This window comes from Pristiophorus japonicus, chromosome 10 (genome assembly GCF_044704955.1).
Source record: "Pristiophorus japonicus isolate sPriJap1 chromosome 10, sPriJap1.hap1, whole genome shotgun sequence".
NCBI lineage: Eukaryota > Metazoa > Chordata > Chondrichthyes > Pristiophoridae > Pristiophorus > Pristiophorus japonicus.
Window position 1 is genome coordinate 14,826,194 of NC_091986.1, and position 22,027 is coordinate 14,848,220.

The 22,027-nt window shown below is 47.0% G+C and overlaps 1 long non-coding RNA gene across 1 annotated transcript in view; it reads left to right on the plus strand.

Annotated features, from left to right (window-relative positions):
- The first annotated feature begins 1,753 nt into the window (after positions 1-1,753).
- The window catches only part of LOC139274691 (uncharacterized), a 49,358-nt gene continuing 29,084 nt past the window's right edge, over positions 1,754-22,027 (plus strand). The window contains exons 1-2 of the long non-coding RNA XR_011595565.1: positions 1,754-1,830; positions 14,235-14,321. This is a non-coding gene — a long non-coding RNA (uncharacterized lncRNA). The remainder of the gene's footprint in view (positions 1,831-14,234; positions 14,322-22,027) is intronic.

The window sequence follows — 22,027 nt, forward strand, 5'->3', positions numbered from 1 at the left end:
GTTGGCAAAGGGGAAGAATTGTGAGCACAATGTAACGGAGCCCCGACTTCCATGTCCCCTCTCACCATCATCCTTCTCATGGGCCTCCCACACTTTCCTGCGAGCAAGGAGCTGGAGAGCACCTTGCTGCACTTCAGTGGGGCCACGAGGGTCCACATCTATACTGACATCCCTGAGCCTCTGGTTTGTCTCCTCCATAGAAGCCCATCTATTTAGAAGTGAAACCATGTTGTCATTGCACTGGCAATATAATTCCTCCTTGCAGGTGGCCATCCTATCCACGGAGGAAGCGACAGCTGCCAGTTACTGTGCCATGGTGGTGCTCCTGTTGGAGAAAGACTCCTCCATTCTCTGCACACTCGCAGTCACCCCGGTTGCAACACCAGCCAGAGGCTCCTGCACTTGTTGCTGCAGCTCCAGGATCGCCCTATTCCTGGATGGCCCCCCCGAGACTCAGTGTCTACCTGCAGCTGAGCAGAGCTGGGTGCGTCCTGCACCCTCCAGCGAGGAGTCTCCACTGCTGTCCCTGTCTCCACCATCTCCTCTTGCTCACTTGTGAGTTGTGAGACACCAGCTGACAACACGACTCTATCTCGCATGGGACCCACCGAGGTCTGCATATCTGCGCTGGCGCTGGGTTGCAATGTCTGAGGTAACGTTGCGCCCTCAGAGGCAGAAGGCCCCTCTGAGGAGTCTTGTTGCTATTGCGCCTGGACAGTGAGGGTGGGGGGGTTCCTGATGGACCTGTGGGAGTGTAAAGACCTGAGTTACATAAATGTGATGTCAAGTGCAGGCACCTACCATTATATACATCATGACCATTCCTTTTCAGTTCACATCACACCCCATGTGAGTGACTGATGAAAGACATGCAACTATATGAAAAATAATTCTGTCACCAGCTTCTGTTGAGCCCCTCTATCCATCTCCCACTTCAAGAAGCTCCACCATTCCAGCTATGTCGAGTGCTACCTCCTCCGTGTGGGTCAAATAATACATGGCTTGAGGGCCTCCTCCAATTCTCTCCCTCTCCCTCTTATTGTGCGCAATCTTTTGTGCAAGGAGGGCAAGAAGAGAAGGTTGAATGAGAGTCATTATAGAATGGGATACAGCTTTACACGGCGATTTTGATAGAGTCGCTTGGCGATACCAAGTTGCCTCTTTTTGTGCTGTTACTTGCTGTCCTTGCAATACAATGAGGCTGAGGATGGGTGGTAGAAAGTAAGATGGGGACCTGATGATGTCAATGGAGATAGAGGGATGGATGTAGAGGGATCTTGGGGTGAGTAAAGTTGGGTGGGAGTATGGTTGGCAATGCACAGTGGTGGGCATGTGATGACAGGTACAGCAGCATCAAGGGAAGTGCAGTTTTATTCTCACTTTTCCAGAGCTCAGAAGATCATTGAGCCTTTTGCAGCACTGGACCCAGGAGCGAGGCACCACTGACGTCATGTAGCCACGCTGCCTTTGTCTGCTGGGGAGGCCTCATGCTGCTGTCAACAGGGAGAGAACCTCCCTATGTCCTCTCACACCCTCCACAAGATGATGGGGGTACTCGTTGCAGAAGTGATGATATGGTGCACTCCCTCACACCAGTTTAACACCTGGAAACTGAACCGACAGCAAATGGGGCCATGGCCCCTTTAAATATACCGGCAACAATCGCGCCATCCGGTGGCGTCACCAGACACGCTCCCATTAATTGAGCCGCAAAATGCGCAGGGCGGGCCTAACAAGGTCTAACATGGGAAGATAGCATTTTTGGTTGAGAGCGCCGCAGGAAGGGGTTCGTCCCAAGCTGCCGCCGTCTCCCGCCTTCATCCTGCCCAGGTTGGTGAAATCTCAGCCTTTGTGCATAGAAGTGTTTCCAAATTTCACTCCCAAAGGTCTGGCTCAAATTTTTAGACTATGCCCGCTAGTCCTAGACTCCCCAACCAACAGAAATAGTTTCATTCCGTCTACCCTCTCTGTTCCCTATTATACCTTGAAAACTTTGATCAGATGAGCCCTTAAACTTTTAAATTCTAGGGAATACAACCATAATTTGTGTAATCTCTTGTTGCAATTTAACCCTTGGGGTCCGGAGGGGGGGGAGAAATTGGGGCCATTTGTACCTCCCGTTAGCACCACGGGCGAGGTGACACCCACGACTCCCGTTAAATTCGGCGGGCGTTCAGCAGCGATGCTATGCCATTGCACCCTGATCTCCTGCGCCCAGAGATCGTGACGTCATCGCCATGCCCAGCACCCCGTTAGCACCCAAATGGGAATCGGCCCCTGAATCTGCGCCGGGCGATAACAGCGACAGCTTCAGGGAACGCGTGGTCGGCCACTAGCGGGACGAAAGTTAAAGCGGAGGTGGCCGCACCGTTGCCACTTTGGACGCCGGGTTGGTCCAGCGACCGTTCAGCCCTGCTCCCTAACTGTGCACCCCACTATCACCCCAGATAGAAAGTGCAGCTCTTGATTTAGCGCTCCACTTTCTTTCGGGGGCGGTAACACCAATTTCTCGTGAGAGGCGACACTTCTGCATCTAGCGCAAAATCTCGCACCACGTGTTACCCCCCAAACCGAGCGCTCCTGAATTTCTACGCCTGGGTATCATTCTAGTAAATCTACACTGCACTACCTCAATGGCAAATATATCCTTCCAAAGGTGCGGTGCCCAGAATTGCTCATGTTACTCCAGGTGTGGTCTAACTAGGGCTTTGCACACCTGCAGCATAACCTCTACCCCCTTGTATTCTCGTCCTCTCGATATAAAGGCCAGCATTCCATTAGCCTTTTTGATTATTTTCTGTAGCTGTCCATGACTCCTAAGTCTCTTTGGACCTCCACTGCTTTTCACCATTTAGAAAGTGCTCTGTTCTATCCATTTTAGATCCAAAGTGAATTACCTCGCATTTTCCGACACTGAAATCCATTTGCCACAGTTTTTCTCACTCTTTTAATCTATTGACCTCCCTTTGTAATTTTATGTATTCATCTACGCTACCCACAATGCCGCCTATCTTTATGTTATCGGGAAATTTGGAGTTTCGATGCCATCATCTAAGTCATTAATAAACACTGTCAATGTTTGAGGCCCCAACATAGATCCCTGAGGGAGACCACTAGTCACATTATAAGAACATAAGATCATAAGAAATAGGAACAGGAGTAGGCCATTTGGCATCTCGAGTCTGCCGCCATTCAATAAGTTCAGGACTGATCTGATACCTGCTCGCTCCCCATAACCCTTTACTCTCTTCTCACTCAAAAATCTCTCTATCTCCGCCTTAAATATATTCAATGACCCAGCTTCCACTGCTCTCTAGGGCAGAGAATTCCACAGATTTGTAACACTCTGAGAGAAGAAATTTCTCCTCATCTCAGTTTTCAATGGGTGGCCCCTTATTCTAAGACTATGTTCCCTAGTTTTGGTTTCCCCTATGAGTGGAAATATCCTCTCTGCATCCACCTTGTCGAGCCCCCTCATTATCCAATAAGTTCCAATAAGATCACCTCTCACCACCTCTGAACTCCAATGTGTAGAGGCCCAACCTACTCAACCTATCCTCTAAGTCAACCCCCTCACCTCAGCAATCATCCTAGTGAACCTTCTCTGAACAGCCTCCAATGCAAGTATATCCTTCCTTAAATACGGAGACCAAAACTGTAGGCAGTACTCCAGGTGTGGCCTCACCAATACTCGGTACAGTTGTAGCAGGACTTCTCTGCTTTTATACTCTATCCTCCTTGCAATAAAGGCCAACATTCCATTTGCCTTCCTGATTATTTGCTGTACCCGCATACTAACTTTTTTTGATTCATGCACAAGGACTCCAAAGTCTTTCTGTACTGTAGCACTTTGCAATTTTTCTCCATTTAAATTATAATTTGCTTTTCTATTTTTTCTGCCAAAGTGGATAACCTCACATTTTTCCACATTATACTCCATCTGCCAATGTTTTGCCCACACTTAGCCTGTCTATATCCCTTTGCAGATTTTTTGTGTCCTCCTCACAATTTGCTTTCCCACCCATCTTTGTATCATCAGCCAACTTGGCTACATTATACACGGTCCCTTCATCCGAATCATTAATATAGATTGTAAATAGTTGAGGCCCCAGCACAGATTCCCACTAGTTACAGTTTGCCAATCGGAAAAGGACTCATTTATCCGGACTCTGTGTTTTCTGTTAGTTAGCCAATCCTCTATCCACGCTAATATATTACCCCCAACCTCTTGAGCTTTTATCTTGTGCAGTAACCTCTATTATGGCACCTTATCAAATTAGAATATCGATCCCTGCTCTCTGGGGGCGAAATTGCCCTTTTTTATAGTCCCATCGGCGCGTCCGGCACAACTAGGTTATCGCCCAGGGGAAGGGGTCGATAGTGCCTCTGGGGAAATTGCCCCAGAGGTTTGGGGGTGGGGGGGGCGGTGTGCCGGTAGCGGAGCGTCCCGCGATTTGCACCTCAGGTTACGAGCATGCACACTGATGACATAATCGCCATGCCCGCTAGCACCTAGCCGCCCTGCACGACCACTTTGTGCCCTGTGAGTTGCGAGGATGGTGCTGGCCGATGTCACTGTTAGCTTCGCGTGTCGGCTAACATCCGCCGCCGGGATGCCCCTTAAAGTGGAGACCGTTTGCGCCATTGGCCGCCATATTTTTCTGTCAGTCGACGCTTCTGTCGGCCCGTCAATGGCAGTCCTCGTCATAACTGGGGTCATAACACATCCTCCAGCCCGGTACTCCATCTTGGGTGCGGGGCTGTTGACCCGGTCGAGGACATCCCTGGTGGCTCAGTGGTGGTTGCCAAAGGGACTGCAGAGCGTGCAACGGCCCTCCCCTTTAATTGAAGAGGAGGGGCATTCTTCCGCGTCAAAGCTACGTGGACCATCCGCGTACTACTGATGTTGCCGACGGGGCGCTGAGTTCAGCAGCGCCATTCTACTACCTCGGGAGACGCCTCCATGGTTGCAGAGCACCTCCAATATCGCTCCGCCTCCGTTGAGGGGTGGAAGAGCTGAATTCTGTGCCGGAGGTGGAACTTCCGGGCCAGGTGATAAATATCCCGGCCCCGGAAGGTTGCCGCCTCCAAACAGGACGTGGGGTAATTCCACCCCCTCTATCTCCTGCCGCTCAGCCAATTTCCTAACCAGGTCAGTAAGTCAGTAATTTGCCTTCAATTCCATGGCTTCTGCCTTAGATAACAGTCTCTTATGTGAGGCATTATCAAATGTCTTCTGGAATTCCATGTAAATGAGACCACAGGCATTCCTCTATCCATATTTTACTCACTTCCTCAAAAAATTCAATCAGGTTTTTCAGGCTTAACCTACCTTTCACAAATCCATGCTGGCTCTCTGTGACCAGCTGAAAATTTGCAAGGTGTTCAGTCACCCTATCCTTAATTAGAGATTCTAGTAATTTCCTGACAACAGATGTTTGGCTAACTGGACTATAATTCCCTGATTTCCTTCTCTCGCCATTCTTAAATAGCGCAGTGACATGCGCTATTTTCCAATCTAAAGGAATGATTCCTAAATCGAGATAACTTTGGACGATTATAGTTAGGGCATCTGCAATGTGTTCACCTACTTCCTTTAAACCCCTGGGATGGAAACCATCTGGCCCTGAGGATTTGTCTCTCTATTGTGCCATTAATTTCTTCATTGCTAATATTAATTTTATTGAGTCCCTCTCCCTGATTCAATATTAGTTTCCTCGGGATATCCGGCATGCTATGCACTTCCTCTATGGAAATACTGACGCAAAGTAATTATTCAACATGACCGCCATTTCCTTATTATTATTGACAATATCACCAATATCAGTTTTTAAGAGGCCAAAATTACTCCTGACTACCCTCTTTTTCTTAATATAACTGTTTAAAAAAAAAAAATTCCTGAACCTTCTCTGCCAGCAATTCCTGCACATCCTTGCAAATACATTGTGATTCAGCTGGTCTTCTTCAGGCTCATAATCGGCGCTCTGCATTCTCCAAGCTACGACTCACTATGCTGGTGCTTGTCAGTGCTGGTGAGAATGACACAGGATGTTGTAAGGCTCTCATTATGGAGGGCTCCTGCCAGTACTGACAGGCTGATCTTCAGACCCTGCAGCAGCACGAGGTTTATACTTTACAATCAGTTTATACTTTACAATCAATTTACGCCAAGGGAACCTTCAAACAGAGCTCTCCTTGCAATTTGCATGTTCTGACTTTTGTGTGTGTGCATGCCTATGTGTCAATGAGTAAGCAGAGGGATTAAACACAAGTGCAGAATGGCACTGAGCTCAGGAAGGCTTTTGACTTCACATTCCTCTATTTGCTCTAATCTCTTGCAAGCAAAGCTGGAAATAACTTGTAACTTCCACGTCTGCCTCCAGCTAGGGTTATTCCCTTTTACTATGTGGCAAATTAAAAAGTGAGGGGCAATTTCGAACATGGTCTTGCAGCAGTGCAGCTTGGAAATTAAGACACTTACTGTGCAAAGTTGAAAAATGACCTCTGTAGTTTAACAAAAATGTAGTGGCAGACTTGCAACTCCCATCTTATTTTCCTGAACATGCACCATACAGTTAGGGTGTGTCGGAAAGATTTAAGGACTGATGCCTCCTTCAGTGTGATAAAACCCTCATGTCTGTGTGATATGGTACTACAGATACAACCTCTCAAGTCCGGCTGTCTGAAAATCGGACTTGTCCAAAAACCCCATTCGATAATCAGTAAATTAAAATCCGGAATTATTGTCCAAAAGCCGGCGGGCCGGACTAGTTATCGGCTTCGTTGCTATGTTTTAAATGGCGTGTGATCGGTCTGAGCCTTGCCGAGCCTTGCTGAATGACCCTCGACCCGGCCTGACCCGACCTGACCCACGCCACCATTCGTACTTTGGCTGCCTCGGTAGCATATGTACGCTCCTGATTTTCTTGTCCGAAATCCAGAAAAATCTGAAAATTGGCATGGTCTCGGTCCCGCGGTTGCCGGATTTGAAACACTATACCTGTAAATGACATTGTATGTGAAGCATGCAAAGGACTAGAGGGGAAATCAGTAAAATAGTAACAGAATCTGAGGACGCAGTTTGTGATCGGTATACTTGGGACAGATAGCTGCTGTAGGAAACCCCTTGGTAGCATTAACTTGGCAGCTTTCCTTCGGTCTGCCATCTTTTTCTACATTAGGAACCACGTCCTACCAAAGCTGCAGAGAGTAATCACCCTGTGAGATGACTTCTTCCAGGCGTTCTGTGTGTCTCTTCTCTCGGGAGGATGCCCTTGACTACAAATACAACCACCCTGCTTTGCCTCATTACATGCAGCAGGAACTCAAAGACACATGGCTGTGTGAAGTTTGGACTAAATTACTCTGTGTGAAGTTTGGACTAAGTTACTGTTAAACTTTTTTCTGTGTCCTTTCCGTTTCTGTAAATTGGGAACTATGAAAAATGGCTGCTGCAGCTCTTTAAGTAGCTGTTGACATGTTTTAAATATCTTGCTCCGTGTCACAAGCTCCCAGATGCACCCTGCTGTGAGGAAGGGAACGCACCACGAGGAAGTTCAAACCCGAATATTCTGCCAGGATTGGTCATGTACTGCATGTCAATGGGATCTCTCAGAGCAATGAACACAAACAGGAACCTTGAACTTAAAACATATTGCTGCAGTATTGTGTCATTTAAATTGAGCAGCTAAATGCAAATACTGATTAGAAACTTTCAATTTGCTCAAGTTCTATATATGGTGCAAGTCTACAGTTCATTCAGCATTAACTCTCAAAGGAATGTTATGCCAGATTAATCAAATTACCTTCATTTTTTTCTTCCTTCGTGCCTCTGAATCACCTTGGGATCTGTTCTGACATTAAAGGAACTGTATAAGTGCATGTTGTTGCAGTTATTATTATTTGTTCATTCAAGCAGATTTCAAAGCAGAGATGGTCTCAAACCATCATCAGCCCAGTCATCTGCAGCTTTTTTTAAATTACTTTTGCTCTGTGTTCACATTTGCACAATGTCAGTGAAAGGATGCAGCTCAGGATTTGGACTGAAGCCAATGTGGCATTTAAGTGGAACTTTCAAGAGCTAACCCTTTCAACAGGATTTTTCAGAGCAGTGCATAATTGACCTGTAATCTGACAATGAGAGAATATTAATGCAGGGTACATTTTAACCCTTTGAATGCTAGTTGCATTTATTACGCAATACTTCTGCATGTTTTCTTCATACAGGAAAACGATTAACAACGATATCCCAAATAAAACACATGTGGATACAAACGGGTCTCATCTGTCTTCTATTTTGAGCTCAGCTGTAAAGCTGAGCACAATGGCAAAGATTTCCGAATGTTTGGACTTGCCACTTGCTGATTGAAACCACAGTCAAGAAAATTAAGGGCAAGTCCAGTGGTCCCATGCATCCAGCTGGGAGCTGCACTCATGGGAAGCACAGGTTGGAGAATTGGTGCTACACATTCCCTTTTGAACATGGTTCCCTGAGAATTTGTGAATTTACCATTTAAAGCAGTGGGATAAAGCCCACGGGCCATGTCCGGCCTGCCAAATCATTCTATCCAGACCGCTGGATGGGACAGAAATAGAACACAAGCCGGAACTCACGCTGCACATTCGTCTATCCACTTTCCCTTTTCATGGGTCAGAGACAGACCCGAACTGCAGGCAAGGAAAAACCATAGTAATACTTCATTCAAATTAATCATTTTCTCTCTGGCCTGAATTTAAAAGGACCAGTTCCTTGATTCTGGGCCCCAATGGCGGACATCCGCACCCAGAATGCACTGCATGCTCGATTACGCCCTATGCATTTTAGAGTGGAGTCATGGCTGCTCATCTCCACAACTCTTTTACTGAAGAATGTGACCGACGCTGAATCTTTATTCTCCCCCAGAGTACGAGGGCAGGGGAGTTTTCATCTGGCACCAATTGGGACGGCATAAGGAAGTTTTGCAGAGGGGCATAAGGATGACTGAGGTGGGAAATTGATGCTGACACAGGCTTTAAAGTGGTGTCAGTTCTATTTCACAGCGCTGATTTACAGAGACCAGAAGATACCACAACATATTCAACGTTTATCTTTGATTCATTTCTAAGCAGTATGGAATACATGCTGAGTATGTAAGATAGCAGCTGATTGGAGCGTGGGCAGGAACAGCAGGAGCGGCGTGGTTGGGGTGAAGGAGCAGCGAGATAATGTAGAAACATAGAAACATAGAAAATAGGAGCAGGAGTAGGCCATTTGGCCGTTCAAGCCTGTACCACCATTCAATAAGATCATGGCTGATCATTCCCTCAGTACCCTTTCCTGCTTTCTCTCCATACCCCTTGATCCCTTTAGCCGTAAGGGCCATATCCAACTCCCTCTTGAATATATCCAATGAACTGGCATCAACAACTCTCTGCAGCAGGGAATTCCACAGGTTAACAACTCTCTGAGTGAAGAAGTTTCTCCTCATCTCAGTCCTAAATGGCCTACCCCTTATCCTAAGACTGTGTCCCCTGGTTCTGGACTTTCCCAACATCGGGAGCATTCTTCCCGCATCTAACCTGTCTAGTCCCGTCAGAATCTTATATGGTTCTATGAGATCCCCTCTCATCCTTCTAAACTCCAGTGTATAAAGGTCCAGTTGATCCAGTCTCTCCTCATATATCAGTCCAGCCATCCCTGGAATCAGTCTGGTGAACCTTCGCTGCACTCCCTCAATAGCAAGAACATCCTTCCTCAGATTAGGAGACCAAAACTGAACACAATATTCAAGATGAGGCCTCACTAAGGCCCTGTACAACTGCAGTAAGCCCTCCCTGCTCCTATACTCAAATCCCCTAGGTATGAAGGCCAACATACCATTTGCCTTCTTCACCGCCTGCTGTACCTGCATGCCAACTTTCAATGACTAATGAACCATGACACCGAGGTCTCGTTGCACCTCCCCTTTTCCTAATCTGCCGCCATTCAGATAATATTCTGTCTTCGTGTTTTTGCCACCAAAGTGGATAACCTCACATTTATCCACATTATACTGCATCTGCCATGCATTTGCCCACTCACCTAACCTGTCCAAGTCACCCTGCAGCCTCTTAGCATCCTCCTCACAGCTCACACCACCACCTATCTTAGTGTCATCTGCAATCTTGGAGATATTACACTCAATTCCTTCATCTAAATCATTAACGTATATTGTAAAGAGCTGGGATACCAGCACTGAGCCCTACGGCACTCCACTAGTCACTGCCTGCCATTCTGAAAAGGACCCATTTATCCCGACTCTCTGCTTCCTGTCTGCCAACTAGTTCTCTATCCATGTCAGTACATTACCCCCAATACCATGTGCTTTGATTTTGCACACCAATCTCTTGTGTGGGACCTTGTCAAAAGCCTTTTGAATGTCCAAATACACCACATCCACTGGTTCTCCCTTGTCCACTCTGCTCGGTACATCCTCAAAAAATTCCAGAAGATTTGTCAAGCATGACTTCCCTTTCATAAATCCATGCTGTCACTGCTTTCCAAATGCGCTGCTATTTCATACTTAATAATTAATTCCAACATTTTCCCCACTACTAATGTCAGGCTAACCGGTCTATAATTACCCGTTTTCTCTATCCCTCCTTTTTTAAAAAGTGGTGTTACATTAGCTACCCTCCAGCCCATGGGAACTGATCCAAAGTCGATAGACTGTTGGAAAATGTTCACCGATGCATCCACTATTTCTAGGGCAACTTCCTTAAGTACTCTGGGATACAAACTATCATGCCCCAGGGATTTATCAGCCTTCAATCCCATCAATTTCTCTAACACAATTTCCCGCCTAATAAGGATATCCTTCAGTTCCTCCTTCTCACTAGTCCCTTGGTCCCCTAATACATCCGGAAGGTTAATTGTGTCTTCCTTCGTGAAGACAGAACCAAAGTATTTTTTCAATTGATCTGCCATTTCTTTGTTTGCCAATATAAATTCACCTGAATCTGTCTGCAAGGGACCTATGTTTGTCTTCACTAATATTTTTCTCTTCCCATATCTATAGAAGCTTTTGCAGTCAGTTTTTATGTTCCCGGCAAGCTTCCTCTCATACTCTATTTTACCCCTCTTAATTAAACCCTTATTCCTCCTCTGCTGAATTCTAAATTTCTCCCAGTCCTCAGGTTAGCTGCTTTTTCTGGCCAATTTATATGCCACTTCCTTGGATTTAACACTATCCTTAATTTCCCTTGTTCGCCACCGTTGAGCCACCTTCCCCATTTTATTTTTACTCCAGACAGGGATGTTGAAGTTCATCCATGTGATCTTTAAATGGTTGCCATTGCCTATCCACCATCAACCCTTTAAATATCATTTGCCAGTCTATTCTAGCCAATTCACGCCTCATACCATCGAAGTTACCTTTCCTTAAGTTCAGTACCCTAGTTTCTGAATTAACTGTGTCACTCTCCACCTTAAGAAATATTTCTACCATATTTTGGTCACTCTTCCCCAAGGGACCTCTCACAACAAGATTGCCAATTAGTCCCTTCTCATTACACATCACCCAATCTATGATGGCCAGCTCTCTATTTGGTTCCTCGACATATTGGTCTAGAAAACCATCTCTACTGCACTCCTCCTCCTCTGCATTTCTACCAGTTTGGTTAGCCCAATCAATATTTAGATTAAAGTTTCCCATGATAACTGCTGTACCTTTATTACACACGTCCCTTATTTCTTGTTTGATGCTGTCCCTGACCTCACTACTACTAGAGGGAGGTGATTGGGGCCCAGAAGAGCCGAGGGTCCAGGGGCAACACGGGCCTGCCCACACTGCAATATGTGCGCGTACTAGGTCCGTGCAGCAGAGCTGGTCTCCAGTCGTCTTGGGTAAGCCTTGCCGCTGGACTAAGACCTAGCTCTGAGAAGCCCGTGTGGTGGCTGGTGTGCAACGACCACCACACTTTAAAAAGATCCACGCACAGGCATCTTCCACCCTTCAAGATTTAGTTTGGGACCTGGAATATTAGGTCCTTCATTGATACACCTGTGAACTTTTTGGTGTTGAAGCTAGTCATCCTCGACATGAGGGACTGCCTTTGATGATGATGATTATCTGAGTTGTGATTATGCAATGTATTTGTTTACGCAATGATCATTCTAATTTTTTTTTGTGCACTGTCCCTTTAAATTTGCTGTGCAGCCAGCTGCTATACAGCTGCGCATGCGCAGTATCTCTTCCAGCGGCAGAAGCTGGGGAGCGCCCTGCCACAGGACCGCGAGATTGTTGCGTGATCGTGCCTTCGGGGAAACATTGGTGGGCGGTCCTCAACAGCTTGCCAAAACTTGTTCAGTGGCCCTCCAGCCCAAATAATTGCCCACCCCTGCTTTGAAGTAAATACATTAATGCCTCAATCAACACAGAACATTTCTTACTGTTGTACATCAATATTAAATAGCATTAATTTCTATTCTGATATTCTTGAAAGTCCATTTAGCAATTGCCAACTTTCACAATTTTATTCAAGATTTATCAATTTTATTCTGTATGCAGTGTTGACTAGAATTGGCTCTACTGAATGATTTATTCATTGTGTTTTTGTTTTATTCGACATGATACATGGTGATAGAGGGAGTCTCTATTCTGCTTTTTTTTTAAATCACTCTTTACAAAGAATTGCAGTTGCCATCATTTTGTTGTGTTCTTTCTATTTTTGCCATTTAACAAATACTTTTAATAGTAACTTTTAACAGTGGTTACATCATTGAGACATTATTGCCTTGAAATAGTCACTTAGCCTGACAGTGTGTGGGAGCTGAACTGACAATCACGGGTGATGCTGACTTATTTTTCTATTGATGTTAATTCTGCTCCCTTGCAGTCAGACTCAGTGGAACCAATTTTTGTGTCCTTGAAACTGGCAGGAGGTGGAAATAGCACCTGCCTGAGACAAGGAGCACTGAGTACTGCTGTGTTCCTGGTTTAAGCCAGTTATCATATTATAGGTGTGCTTTAGGATTCACTCCTTGAGAGCAGGAAATCACACGCAGCTTAAAGGGGAACTAAACATTTTCTCGCCAAAATGGGAAAACTATTTTCAGATGCTTTGCTAACATGTCCTTCAGCAGTTGAAGGAGTGGCACGGAGCCTTGACTTTCTGGCAGCCTATAACGAGTCAGTTAGCTGCTTTATACTACTGACTGGCTGATGTTATGTATGCCCCCTTCAGTCACCTTGAAGGAACCAAAGGCAAAATAGTTCAGACTTGCAGTGATCTCCCCTGCAACAGGCAGTACTGAGTTTGACTCCGGGTTGACTGCAGATTATCCATGCAACCCAAGTCTCTCACTGCTTTCGTGGTGAAACACAGGCCTCGATTTTATTGGGGGAATGGGAACTGTAAGGGCGTGCGCAAGCCCAGTTGTGGGCGATTAACGCGGCCAGGTCGGAGACATTTAAATAACAGTTCCTGAACTACCGCCTGACAACTGACCAGACCCGCAACTTAGCCGACAGGCAGGAGCAGAAATTTGGCCACAGAAGGCCATAGTTCGAGACCCATGGGAATGGTCCCTGGCAGCCAGTGGGTGGAGGAGATTCCTTCACATTGCGATGGGATGGTGAGGCCGGGGTTCAAAAATCGGGAGGATGCCCTGAGTGGGGACAAATTTCCTAATGACACATTGCTTTTCCAACACTGCTTTACTTGTGTTAGGGACTAAAAGTATTTATCTATTGGAACATTAACACAAATCCTTCACCTTCATTGAGATAAAGGACAAAACCCCTAAGGGCCTATTTTGCGCACCCCACCCCACATTCCCATCCCCTCCTCCCGCCCACCCACCCCAACCCCTCATTCTTTGGCACAAGTCAGGTGGAGCACACCCAAATTGCACACTGCTGCATTGACCATCTAGATTCCGTGTTCAGGTCATTAACCTAGCCCAGATGCTCTCTACGTGTAGGTCCCCTCTCAGCAAAGCTTTGTGCCTGGAAACGTGAGCAGAAATTTTACTGTTGCTGCAAACATGAGAGCCCGACAGCAGCAGAAATGGTTGCTGGCAAGCGAGACCTTCTGGCCACGATCTGAAAGCAGCAGTCAGAAGGATTCCAGGCTCATCAATGGTGACCGCATGCCCCTTTCAAATTCTCCACCTGTCTGTCCATGCTGCTAATCTGGCTGTGGTCCTCCTGAAGTCTTTTTCAGTCCTTCTTGCTGATTTATTAACTCTCTACTTTCCTCTGTCTCACTCACAGATGGTTCCACGGCTGGTCCTTCGGAGGTTTTGAGGTACAAATTCCATGCAGTCATGGCAGAATTCAACGCTTAGAGAATGGTTACAGGTAGGTAATCCTGATGGAGGGATTCCAATACCTCAGAGATAGCCACCGCTCTATGCTCACAGATATCAGTGAGCATTGTGAGGAGATGCCCTCCCTCAGTGGTACCTGATTGACTCTCATCAGTGCCAGTTCTGTGCCTTCAGAAGTTACAGTAAATGCCACCTCAAATAACACCGAGCCAACAATGACTACAGCAACATGGCAGTCTTGCATTCAGTCCCACAAGGGTTAGTTGCCTTCTGTATCCCTGCAGCCTGCCAGTTGGCTGTACAATTATACAGCCCAGGCTAACATCCCCAGCAATGAAGCACTGACCACACTCGATCAGCTTCGCTGGGCAGGCCACATAGTTCACATGCCAGATACAAGACTCCTGAAGCAAGTGCTTTATGCAGAGTTCCTTCATGGTAAATGTCATGTATCTTACATTATTATATATAACTATATCCTAACATGCTATACATGACTGTAATAAGATATGGCCTGTAACCACCAGCATACCTTACCACCGGGGGTGCACTTGCAAGAGACAGGTATATAAGGACAGGTCTCAGGCAAGTGCACCATTCCAGAGCTGTGAAATAAAGTTGCAAGTCCAGAGTGACCTTGACTTCACTACATGCCTCATGTGAATCTGTACTGAGGGGACAGGACTTTACAGTGGCGATGAGTTACGGGATTACAGAATCCACAGAATGGCGAACAACGGATCAGATGAAAAGTACAATGCGGGAGACAATTGGGAGGACTTTATAGAAAGGCTCCAGCAAAGCTTTGTAACCAAGGACTGGTTAGACGATGATAAGGCAGACAAGAGAAGAACCCATCTCTTGACCAGCTGTGGCTCGAAAACATACGCTTTAATGAAGGATCTGTTGGCACCCGAGAAACCAGCAAGCAAGTCGTTTGAAGAATTGAGCACACTGGTAAGAGACCACCTGAAGCCAGCGAGCAACCTACACATGGCCAGACACAGGTTCTACAACTACAGACGTTGTGTGGGCCAGAGCATACCCGACTTCGTGGCGGAACTTCGGAGGTTGGCTAGTTTATGTGAGTTCTCCGATGAACTGAGGAGAGAAATGCTGAGAGACTTTTTCATTGAAGGAATAGGCCATGCAGGCATATTCCGAAAGCTCATAGAGACCAAGAACCTGACCTTAGAGGCAGCAGCACTGGTTGCACAGACATTCTTGGTAGGGGAAGAAGAAACGAGCTTGATTTACAATGCAGGTACGACAACTAACGAAATATCGGAACAAGAAGTTCACAGCATTAAACAAGCTGCTACCCCCACACACAGACAAAACCGGGAGAACAGGCTCTCAACAGCAGGCAGAAGCCATCAAGGGCCACAGGAACGGTCGTTCACACCTCATCAAACCACAATGCGAGCAATCAACAACAAACTGAGAGAAGCTCAAGAGAGATCAGCCAGATGCAGCTCATTCTTTGGGAACACTTTGAACAATAGAACAGGTCTGTGCTGGAGGTGTGGGGGTGGGCACTCGTCAAGGGGATGTCGATTTCAGCAGACTGTTTGCAGAAATTGTGAATATACAGGTCATTTGGCCCGCATATGCAAAAAAACGGCAGCTCGGCTGGTATACGAATCGGATGGGTCGGAAAGCGGACCAGAAGATGGTGGGGACAGTACCAGGGACACCAATGTACAGCGGGTCAACACGATCAATGGCCGCTGCTCCTACAACAGGACGCCTCCTATAATGATGAGGATCCTACTCAATGGGATATCTGTCAACATGGAGCTGGATACGGGAGTGAGTCAATCTCTCATGGGCGCTCAACAATTTGAACAACTGTGGCCGCATAAAAGAGACAGACCAAAACTCACAAGGGTCGACACCAAACTAAGGACCTATACCAAAGAAATCGTACCAGTCCTCGGCAGCGCCATGCTCTCTGTCACACACAAAGAGACAGTGAACCGACTTCCCCTCTGGATTGTCCCCGGAGACCCCCCAGCACTGCTGGGGAGAAGCTGGCTGGCAAAACTAAACTGGAAATACGATGATGTCCATGCCATGTCATTAGAGGAATTGACCTGCTGCTCAACAGTTATAAAGCGATTTGAACATCTCTTTCAGCCAGGTGTGGGCACTTTCAAAGGGGCCAAAGTCAAAATCTACATCACACAGGATGCTAGACCGGTCCATCACAAGGCCAGAGCTGTACCCTATGTGATGAAGGAAAAGATTGAACACGAAGTAGACAGGCTTCTGCGGGAAGGCATTATATCACCTGTGGAATTTAGCGACTGGGCAAGTCCCATCGTCCCAGTCATGAAACCTGATGGATCCGTACGAATCTGTGGGGACTACAAATCAATGGCTTTGAGTCCACAGGTTCGCCCATGACGGCTCGCCAAATCAGAGCCTGGATGGCCAGCGACCCCACGTTATCCTTAGTAAAAAGATGTGTCCTAACCGGTGACTGGGCAGAGGCTCACGATGCCTGCCCCGAGGAATTAAAACCCTTTCACAGGCGCATGCATGAGCTATCACTACAAGCAGACTGCCTGATGTGGCGCAGCTGTATAGTCATGCCTCTGCGAGGCAGAGAGGCATTTGTCCGGGAGCTCCACCGTGATCACCCGGGGATCGTTCTCATGAAGGCCATAGCCAGATCCCACGTCTGGTGGCCTGGTATTGATGCAGACTTGGAGCTCTGCTTCCGAAGGTGCGCCATTTGTGCCCAACTCAGCAATGCCCCCAGGGAGGCTCCACTGAGCGCCTGGCCATGGCCTACCAAACCGTGGTCGCGGGTGTACGTTGGCTATGCGGGCCCATTCATGGGCAAAATGTTCCTCGTAGTTGTAGATGCATTTTCAAAGTGGATCGAATGCACCATTTTAAATTTGAGCACAACCTCCTCCACTGTGGAGAGCCTCGCAACCATGTTTGCAACGCACGGAATCCCTGAAATATTGGTCAGTGACAATGGTCCATGCTTCACCAGCGCAGAATTCCAAGACTTTATAATTGACCACGGCATAAATCACGTCAAGACGGCACCGTTCAAGCTGGCCTCCAATGGTCAGGCGGAGAGAGCAGTGCAAATCATTAAACAAGGCATGCTTAAAATCCAAGGTCCCACGCTGCAGGGTCGCCTGTTGCGACTGCTGCTGGCATACAGATCTCGTCCGCACTCATTGACTGGGATCCCACCCTGCGCAATTGTTGATGAAAAGGACTTTAAAAACAAGGCTCTCATTAATCCTCCCAGTCATGCACGAAATCGGTGAGGCAAAGCGCCATAAGCTAACTGAATACCATGACAGAAATTCGAGGGGGAGATGGAATGAGATAGGGGACAAAGTGTTTGTACTAAACTATGGCAGGGGTCCCAACTGGCTTGCAGGGATAATGGACAATGGCAAAACCTGCCGGAGGCATGTAGACCAAGTCAAAAGCAGATTTACCAACAACACTGCAGAACCAGAGGCAGACTACAATGTGGAACTTGCACCACACCTGGTGGACAGATAGAGGGAACAACCTGAGGAAAGGGCAATCCCAACAGACAGCCCAGGCGAGTCAACAATAATCACACCAATCAAAACAGCCCAGGCGAGATACCAGCAACCACACCCAAAGTAAAACAGACACCAAGGCAAACAACTGAACCAAAACTCAGACGCTCCATGCGAGAGCGTAGACCACCTAAGAGACTGAACCTATAAAGACAATAAGACCTTGGGGGAGGGTGATGTCATGTATCTTACATTATTATATATAACTGTCTCCTAACATGCTATACATGACTGTAATAAGATATGACCTGTAACCACCAACATACCTTACCACCAGGGGTGCACTTCCAAGAGACAGGTATATAAGGACAGGTCTCAGTCAAGTGCAGCATTCCAGAGCTGTGAAATAAAGGTGCAGGTCCAGAGTGACCTTGACTTCACTACGTGCCTCGTGTGAATCTGTACTGAGGGGACAGGACTTTACAGTAAACAAGCCAAAGCTGGGCAGTAGAAACGTTACAACGACACTCTCAAAGCCTCCCTGATAAAGTGCGACATCACCACTGACACCAGGGAGACCCTGGCTGAAGACCGCCCGAGGTGGAGAAAGTGCATCCGGGAGGGCGTTGAGCTCCTCGAGTCTCAACGCAAAGAGCATGAAGAGGTCAAGCGCAGGCAGCGGAAGGAGCGCGCGGCAAACCAGCTCCACCGACCCCTTCACTCGACGAATGTCTGTCCCACCTGTAACAGGGTCTGTGGCTCTCGTATCGGACTGTTCAGCCATCAGAGAACTCACTTTGGGAGTGGAAGCAAGTCTTCCTCGATTCTGAGGAACTGTCTATGATGATTATACAGCAGTACGACTCCCTCAATTAAATAAGCAATTTGGAGCAGGGCACAGAGGAGTTCACAACACAAAAGGAGTAATTGCGGCACCAAAACACATTGAACATGTACGCTACCGGCACTGTGCAACTCATTAATTCACTTTTAATGTTTCTTCAGCCTGTCATTCCTGCAAACGTCAAAAATTAAGTACCAGTTGTCCAAAAATAACAAAAACACCTGCATCAAAAAATAAAGTGGGATATAAATGGCAGGTCTGTGATTTTAAGAATGCTCAAAATAAAACTTGGGCCGGAACTTGCTGGAAAAATAACTAGGTGTTAACGACATACACCGTTATTAGTGTGCAAATCAGCCAGCAAGTTCGGGGGATTAAGGGACACGCCATGATTTACGAATTTCGAGAGCTTGCTGGTCGATTTACGCCGCTCCACTATTTGCTTCACACAAACAGCCTCTCACCCTCGGTCTCCTCTTTGTTTTTAAGAACTTGCTGGATTTGCATATTAATTGTCCATTAAACTCATGGCAGAAAATTAGGTCTGGTAATTCAGAGTGTCAGTACCTTTTTTAACAATGTTAATAATTGTTAATGCAACTCCAATCAACCTCTCCCACTCTAAAAGGAAACAATTTAAACTGTTCACTCTCAATCTTGAAGTTACTCAATTGTTGCTGGAGAGTTTACAAACGTCAAATTGAAATGTTTTTCTTAACTTGTCCTTTCTGTCTCTTCTCTCTCTCTTAATCCAATATTTATTTCCCTCTCTTTATTTCTCTTTCTGCACCTGATTTGATTCTGACAGACCCTCCTTCTCTGTGGTTCCTCTTGTTTCTTTCTCAATCCTTAAAATCTCATTGGTTAAGGAGATACTCTGTGGTCCCGCCACTCACTAAGGCCCCAGATGTCCCATTACCCTCACGGTGGCATTATTAGCTCACACTTCCAGCAAGTTACGGGCCAAAGGTTTCTGAGTTGAAGGCTGTAGAAAATGTCTAACTGACAGTCAGATGCCCTGCCCCATATATATATATTTAAGGCGGAGATGGACAGATTTTTGAATGACACGGGTGTCAAGGGTTTTGGGGAACAGGCAGAGAAGTGGAGTTGAGGTCAAGACCAGATCAGCCATGATCTTATTAAACAGTGGAGCAGGCTCAAGGGACCAAATGGCCTACTCCTGCTCCTATTTCTTATGTTCTTATGTTGCCCCAGCAAGATCTGGCCGAATAGTTATTTAGTCTTGCTGTTTAGTAAGGTATGTGATGATACAAGGCTTAAGTAAAATTTAGCTGGGCTATTTTTCAGGCGGCAACCTAAAACAGGCCTTAGGTCCTTTAGGTATGTAAATGAGGGGCCGAAAGCCTGTTTTAGGCAAGCTTCTCAAAATGCATCTGCAATGAGTGGGGCAGGAGTCAAGAGTAATTTATCAACAAAAGGGAAGTATTGCTTAAAATGTTAAAAAACATTCTGCTGGAGCCTGGAGGATCAGGAAGGCCCTTCCCAGATCCACAGCCCTCTCTTGGGTAGTGGCAGACCCACATTCCACTCTCAATCCCCTCCCTCTCCCCAGCATTTGCTTCAGGGCCAGTGCCGGCAAGCCAGTGAAATATGACCCAGCAAAAAATATAACTGGCTGTGGAGGAACAACAGACGCTAGCAGCTCGTCCAGTTTATTCAGATGCGGCCCACGGGTCAATTTCAAGCCAGTCTCAGGTCTCCCGGCCTGGGTGCATGTTGCAACCTTCGTACCAGAAACCAGGAGCCAGCCAACTTCCTCCCCTTTGGCTCTCAACACGTTAAGTAATGCGACCTTTTCAGCATTTAAGAGCCAAAGCATCACTTTTGAAGCACCTGCTTCAACATTCACTCCCTCCACCACCGGCGCACCGTGGCTGCAGTGTGTACCATCTACAAGATGCACGGCAGCAACTCACCAAGGCTTCTTCGACAGCACCTCCCAAACCCGCGACCTCTATCACCTAGAAGAACAAGGACAGAAGTTCCACTCCAAGTCACACACCATCCTGACTTGGAAATGTACCAGCATTCCTTCATTGTTGCTTGGGTCAAGATCCTGGCACACCCTCCCTAACAGTATTGTGGGAGTACCTTCACCACACGGACTACAGCGGCTCGAGAAGATGGCTCACCACCACCTTCTCAAGGGCAATTAAGGGTGGGCAATAAATGCTGGCCTTGCCAGCGACACCCACATCCCAGAAACAAATTTTAAAGAGTGAAACATAAGCATTATTTACCTTTGCAGAGTCTTATTGTTTTGTGTTTCATGGGTGGTAATTCTTCCAATACTGACTCAGCTGTATGTTCAGTCGGCAAGCTCAGAGTGGGTGTTGCAGAGAACACCTTGTTCATTGTAACTGTCAGTCGAGCATTGAAATCATTGTAGATCAGGTCAATACTGTGAGCTTGAGTCCTCTCTTCCTTTCATATCTAAGATAACTTTTGCAATATTTAGCAGACATTATTGAGTAGGATTAGCAGTACACATGGCATGAGTGTTCAGAACAACTGCGAGAATAATAGGCCTGGCCCCTTAATGCTGTGAATCCAGACTGTATTAACCCCCTACAGTGCTCCGTCCCGGCTGACTGGAGCCCCACAATTTTACTATTATTCCCAACTTCCCTTTGCCACACATTCTGATTGACCTTCTCCAGGCCTATGCCAATGTCAGACTGTAACAATATGCTTGAACCTCCCTTATCCAGAACCCTCGGGACCTGGCTTGTTCTGGATAAGGGATTTTTCTGGACAAGGGGTGGTCACGTTAAATTGGATGGTACTGAGCGAGGGGATATCGGGGCCAGCTGGTTTGGGGCTGGGAGTGCGGCAGAGAGATCATGGGGGGGTCGGTAGATCGTGGGGTCAGGCCAGCGAATGCGGGAGTCGGCAGCTTGGAAGGACTTCAATTTGTTCAATATGTTCATGTCCGAGTTCTGTGCATGCGCCACCCGGTGGCCGGGAATGGTTCTGGTTGAGTTGGAGTTGTCCATGAGGGTCCTGACCTTCCAGGTCCCGAACTTCATGTTAGAGGCCTTTCGGTGAGATGGTAAGTGATCCGAGGTCAGCCTGGGGGCAGGCATGGGGAAGGTCAGAGGTCCATTTTGTGGAAGGAGGAGAGGTCAGGGTGTTCAGAGTGGAAGGAGGAGATGTCAGAGAGGTCAGAGTGAACACAGCCATTGTGCTCACCGTGTATTGGAGAAAGGGGGCCATCTTTAAGATGGCAGATGGGACAGCAGCTCCCTAGGGAGCTCTCCCCAAACAAGTCCTCATCTGACCATCTTCCACCTCTCTCTCCCTCAAATCTCCTCCCCACCCCCCCCCGTACTCACTGTCTAAGCC